The 6,573-nt window shown below is 41.6% G+C and overlaps 1 long non-coding RNA gene across 1 annotated transcript; it reads left to right on the top strand.

Annotated features, from left to right (window-relative positions):
- Window positions 1–5,043: 5,043 nt before the first annotated feature.
- Window positions 5,044–6,318, top strand: LOC104566291 (uncharacterized). The gene is made up of 2 exons (XR_015913719.1): window positions 5,044–5,091; window positions 6,287–6,318. It is a non-coding gene; the product is annotated as an uncharacterized LOC104566291 (long non-coding RNA).
- The last annotated feature ends 255 nt before the right edge of the window (window positions 6,319–6,573 follow it).

The raw sequence follows: 6,573 nt of genomic DNA, 5'->3' as shown, positions 1-6,573 counted from the left end.
CCTTGGTTACAAATAACACAGAAAAAGCAGAGTTGCTCAATGCCTTCTTTGCTTCGGTGTTTACCAAGGGCAGCCCTTTAGAGCCCCAGGCCCTAGAGGCAAGAGAAGAAGCGGGTGGAGAGGAAGACTTGCCCTGGGTAGAGGAAGATTGGGTCAGAGAGCACCTGAGGAACCTCGATACCCACAAATCCATGGGCCCTGATGGGATGCACCCCAGAGTGCTGCGGGAGCTGGCAGATGCCATAGCTAAGCCGCTCTCCATCATCTTTGAAAGATCCTGGAGAACAGGGGAGGTGCCGGAAGACTGGAAGAAGGCCAATGTCACGCCAGTCTTCAAAAAAGGCAAGAAGGAGGACCCAGGCAACTACAGGCCAGTCAGCCTCACCTCCGTCCCCGGAAAAGTGATGGAACGGCTCATACTGGCCGTTGTCTCCAGGCACATGGAGGACAAGAAGGTGCTCAAGAGTAGTCAGCATGGATTCACCAAGGGAAAATCTTGCCTGACTAACCTGATAGCCTTCTATGATGAAATGACCGGCTGGATAGACGAGGGGAGAGCGGTGGATGTCGTCTATCTCGACTTCACCAAGGCTTTTGACACCGTCCCTCACAACATCCTCCTGGGCAAGCTCCGGAAGTGTGGGATAGATGAGTGCACAGTGAGATGGATTAGGAACTGGCTGGATGGCAGGGCCCAGAGAGTGGTGATCAGCGGTGCAGAGTCTAGTTGGAGGCCTGTGGCTAGTGGGGTCCCCCAGGGGTCAGTCCTTGGTCCAGTCCTGTTCAATTTATTCATCAATGACCTGGATGAAGGCACAGAGTGCTCCCTCAGCAAGTTTGCTGATGATACCAAACTGGGAGGAGTAGCCGATACCCCAGAGGGCTGCGCTGCCATCCAGAGGGACCTGGACAGACTGGACAACTGGGCGGTGAAAAACCTCATGCAATTCAACAAGGCCAAGTGCAAGGTCCTGCACCTGGGGAGGAATAACCCCAGACACCAGTACAGGCTGGGGACCGAGCTTGTGGAGAGCAGCTCTGCGGAGAAAGACCTGGGTGTCATGGTGGACGACAAATTGACCATGAGGCAGCAGTGTGCCCTCGTGGCCAAAAAGGCCAATGGAATCCTGGGCTGCATTAAGAAGAGCATCTCTAGCAGGTCGAGGGAGGTGATCCTGCCCCTCTACTCAGCCCTGGTGAGGCCGCATCTGGAGTACTGTGTCCAGTTCTGGGCTCCACAGTACAAGAGGGATGTGGAGCTGCTGGAGAGAGTCCAGCGCAGGGCTACAAGGATGATCAGGGGCCTGGAACATCTGCCCTATGAGGAGAGGCTGAGGGAGCTGGGCCTGTTCAGCCTGGAGAAGAGAAGGCTGAGAGGGGATCTAATCAGTGTATATAAATACCTCAAGGGAGGGAGTGCAGAGGACGGTCATGGTCTCTTTTCAGTGGTGGCCACTGATAGGAGTAGAGGAAATGGCCAGAAACTGAAACATCAAAAATTCCATAGGAACTTAAGGAAAATTTTCTTAACAGTGAGGGTGACAGAGCACTGGAACAGGCTGCCCAGAGAGGTTGTGGAGTCTCCTTCTCTGGAGATCTTCAAAACCCGCTTGGATGCAGTCCTGCGCCACGTGCTTTAGGTGTCCCTGCGTATGCAGGGGGGTTGGACTAGATGATCTCTAGAGGTCCCTTCCAACCCTAAGCATTCTATGATTCTATGATTCTATGAAAATGGATCATATAAAAATAGAATAACAAGGCAAAGTAGCTTGTTACTTTGAATTCTTTGTATAAAATTTGTTTTGCCTAATTGGATATATCTGCAAGTTAAACATATTTAAATCTGAGGTAGTCTTTATAATCAGTGTAGAGAAATAGTAGCTCCATAGAAGGTTTTGCTGAATCTTTATGTTGAGCAATTCAGTTTACTTGTTATCTCTTCTTCCTGCCGACTCTAAAGCTGTTTAATGCTCTTGTTTGCACTGGTGGTACAAAATTTGGTAGTGTCAGTTCTAAAAATTTCTTAGAATGTTTTTAGGCTGATGACATGAAATACATTCATAGTTGCTGCAATGCAATAGTTAAATAGTTAAATAGTCCATAAAAGGACTCTCAAGAAAATTGCTGGAGAGTGTGGTAAAAATAGTTGAAGTCATGGTGACGGTAGTAAAGGGAAGATGTATTCTTAGTTTATTTTATTCGTGTGTTGTATGCAGAATAAACTGTTTCAAGCAATACTTTAGTCCTTTAGGAGAGGTGCTTTTCTTTCAGCCATACGTTAGTGTTGCCTGAGTTTGCCAGTGAAAAAGTTGGATTAAAAAATGCATACATTTAAAATTTGGAAGTTAGTCTTTACAAACTAATTATTTTCATAGTTTCAAGAAATAATATCTCCTGGGGTACTGTGTTGAAAATGTTGCAGTTTGAAAGCCGTAGTGGTAGTGGTGGTGGTGGGGGGAAGGAGATATCAAAAAAAGTATCGGATTCACAAACAGTCCGTGGACTGTAGGTCCGATCGCCTTCCTAGGAGCGAATCGAGTTCCCAAATAGTGTGATCCACTATAAGCTCGACCCTGGCAGTATCGGATTCACGAACAGTCCATGGACCGTAGGTCCGATCGCCTTCCTAGGAGCGAATCGAGTTCCCAAATAGTGTAATCAACTATAAGCTCGACTCTGGCAGTATCGGATTCACAAACAGTCTGTCAACTGTAGGTCCGATCGCCTCCCCCCAAACAAGTAGTCGAGTTCACAAACAGTATGATTTATTCAAATGCAACATTTACAAAGCAGGTTTCGGATGTCAGTACAGGAAATTCTCTACTAGAGTGTGGGGTTTTTAGCTAGCTCTGATGTACAAATGTGCAATCATCACTCACCCCAGAAGATGGGAGAGGACTCTCAGTCTCGAGTCTCCTCAGGCGGCATCCTGATGCAAGGGGAGGAAAGGGGGGATCAGCGCATCAACTGATCCAGAATTTATGATGGATTCTTCCCTCTCACTTCTTAGTCTCTTCAGGCAGCGTCCCAGCGCGAAGGGAGGGAAGGGGGCTCAGCCTGTCGACTGACCTAGGAGTTACGATGGTTTCTTCCCCCCCCAACTTTTCATCCTTAGTTCACCTTTTATACTTTTCTTTACATTCAGGTGGAGCTTGAGTGACTAGAGTCATACTTAATATTGTTATTGATTGGTGAAAAAGTTTCTCGCTTTCATTTAAAGGTACAGTCAACCGAAAATCTAGAGCGCATGCTCAGTGAGGGGTGGTCGTACCTCAGAGGCGGGTAACTTTTGGGATGGAGGTATGGTTTTCACATTATAATGAGCAAAGTTCAAGCAAAGTTCATCATTTGCCACCTTTGCTGGCTCAGCACCGGACTTGTTATCGTATATCTCTCATTAGACAGCCACTGTGCGGCTTATCAGCAGCCCAGCACAGGGAGTGCAACAGAGTTTGGCTGTGGTGTTTTCACCCCGCTCCATCCTCCGTTACTCCCTTTTGCAGCTGCGAGGAGGGCAGATTGCGTTGCCCAGGGAACCGTGGAGGAGCAGAGTCCGTGCATACCAACCATCCTGGAAGTGGCAACTGTGTAGCACCCCAAGCAGGCCTCTGTAATGCCAGAGCTGTGTTAGGCCCTAGTTTTCCTCTCAGTTCCTGCTTTCAAACAATTCTTCCACAAACACTCCTTCCACAGGTACTTAGTTTTTCCTTCTATCAAAGTATTTTAGAGAGGACGGGTATTGAATTGTGAGGTACAATTTTTTATATACATATATTTATTTTACTATTTTTTAAAGGTATAAATTTTTATTATTTTTAACTAATTTTAAAGGTATAAGCCAATACGCCGACAAGTAATTTGGCTGATTGGACAATGGATCTCTGTAAAATTCAAATCAGATTTGAGACCTATGTTATATGAGGCGATTCGTAACTTGCTTCAGGACCAAGACTTAGTGGTAAGTATTTACGAATAGACACTTAATCTGTTTTTACGAGACAAATGGTTAATCCAAAACATGCCATCTCTTATGTAAACTTAGTTGAAAACTGTAAAATATCATATCATGAAATGAACCCTTAGTGTATTTTCTAGGCGATGGCAAAAGGTGTGAGGCATAGATCACTCATAAACTCTTGAATACTTTCTATAGGGAAAACAAGGTTATTTTGTGATGGAACAATATTCTGTATTGCAGGGAATAAGTACCAGCGTATTTTTCTCCTGCTGGCAGAAGCTGTTGTGTAGGGTTCTCTGGTTTGAAGCCAGCAAGTGAACTGGAGGCTGAGAAGGTGTTAAAAGCAAACAAAACAAAAAGCAAAATCCCACAACCCTAGCACTTAGCAAAAAGTTTTAGTTTAATATTAGTTAGGAATTTGCAGTCTGACAGTTATTTTTGTGATTCTAGACAATATTATCCAGGCAGGGTGCATTCCTGTTTCAGTATGTCATGGCTGTTTCTGAAGTTAATGCTTCGTGGATGTCTGTTTTGCTGGCTTGAGCTGATCTGTGATTCTGAGTTGTTTGAGTGACAGCCATAAGATACTGAGGTTAAGATCATTCTCCACTGCAACAGCTTTTATCACAGGCTAGCTACCTTCTTATGCAGGTCTTTCTTGACCCTTTAAGGGTATTGCCTGATTTTTTTTTTTTCCTGGGTATTATCTTTTTAATGTTGCCAAATAAACTTCAAAAGTTTCTAACCAAAAATATGCTTATGCTGAACTAACAAAACTTCTTAGGAGATGACAGAATATGTGGGAGGATTCAATTGTCAAAACAATAATTGGTTTGCTATTTGAAGATATTGTGATGATAATCAAAATATTTAATGGAGGTAAGTGTGATGGTTTCTGATGTTTTTTTGCCTTTCAGGTCCATATAGAGGCAGCTACAATGCTGAAGTTAAATATCCTTCTCTTAAGATTTTTTGATAAGTTATTTTGAAGTGGCTGGAAATGATTTGGAAGTTACTAATGAATTCTTTCTTTACCTTGATCTCTCATTTATTTGTCACTCAGTATTCAATTTTGCCTTAATGACTGTTTACCTGTAGATGACTTCAAATTCAGAACTGACCAGTTCTTACCAGTAAGAGCATTTGTATTGGGAGTATTTTCATGAGCAGATTCTTATAAGGAAAGCAGGAAAAGATCATTTCCAAGTTCACTTTAACCCAGACTACTCAGTAAGACGTGTGCGTATACACACACACACACACATATATATATATATATACACACACACACACACACACACATATATTTAATTTTTGGCCAAAGTGTCTGAAGATTCCACCTGCCTCTGTTAAGGTTTCTAATGTGCAGTTTACAGATACAATTCAAAACCTCTTTCTATTATAAATATTATAACTTGCTGCAGTTCTCTTTAGTACTAGATGTACGTGTACTGCAAGATACTGTTTTTTTTCCTAGCACAAATGCTGTTTTCAAAAAATAAGCCTCCTCATCAGTGTTGCTTCCTTTCCAATATGCCTTTTCCAAACACTGTTTTCATATACACACACACACATATGTTATAAATATATATTATATATATATATATTATATATATACACACTAACTGTAGATGTTTGATTATAAAAGCATCTTCTGAATATAGAAGCACTTTCTTGCTGTCCTATTTGGATGTTGTTTATTGTGGTCATTAGTGCTGGCATTACATAAGCAGTGAAATATTAGCTGTAAATATAAATACAGCAAGGATTTATGTTGGTCTCACAAATTTACCATCTGTATTTTGTTTGCATTTGAGTCACAATTTTTGGGGGGAACAGACTAGATGAAAATGCAAAGTGCATCAACACTGGAATTTCTGCAAGCTATGTTATCTATGCTGAAGTTGTTTAAGATGCCTCCTTCAGTTCAAAATCTGAATTTTATTTATTGACCCAGAGGCTGGAAGAGCTTATAACTTTGTTTATAACTCTCTATAAAATGTTCTTTCTGGAGAGATGCTTTTGGCTTTAAACAATCTCATCTGCAAAGTCGTGTTTCTTAAAACATGACAACTATATGCTCTAAATTAGGTCATGTGCTTGAGCTGTTACACATGAGCATCTCTTAAATTTTTTTATAACCACCTTTAATCTGTGAGTGGTTAATACACATTTTGCAAAGGAAAGGCAAACATTTTGCACATTCTGTAAGTGTTGTTCAAGGTGCATGGAAGTCTTAGGTAAGTGTTGTAAGCATATGGGAATAAGTGCTGATTTGTATCACTAATTTTTTTTAATGGTCTATGCTGTTGTTTGCTTTTCTTTTAGTATCTGGAATCCATGTTTACACTGCTCTTTCAGCTGCTTCAGGGAGTTACAGAATGTGACGCCAAAATGCACATTCTTAATGTTCTTTGTTGTGTGATTGAAAGAGTCAATATGCAGGTATTTTTAAAAAATTTTTTGCAGGAAAAAAAATCTCTGATTAATAGATAAGTTGTTGTTATAGTAGACACCTGCATTATTTGTTTTACCTGATGTCATTTTCCACTGATCTCTTTTTGTGTAACATGATCTTGATTCTTTTTTTCTTAATTCTTTTATAAATTTGCTAT

The sequence above is a fragment of the Tinamus guttatus genome, unplaced genomic scaffold, assembly GCF_059628265.1.
Source record: "Tinamus guttatus ecotype Peru unplaced genomic scaffold, ASM5962826v1 Tinamus_guttatus_pri_ptg000391l, whole genome shotgun sequence".
In the NCBI taxonomy this organism is placed as follows: domain Eukaryota; kingdom Metazoa; phylum Chordata; class Aves; order Tinamiformes; family Tinamidae; genus Tinamus; species Tinamus guttatus.
The sequence above is the reverse complement of the archived record's forward strand: the minus strand, read 5'-3'. Positions and strand labels throughout refer to the sequence as shown.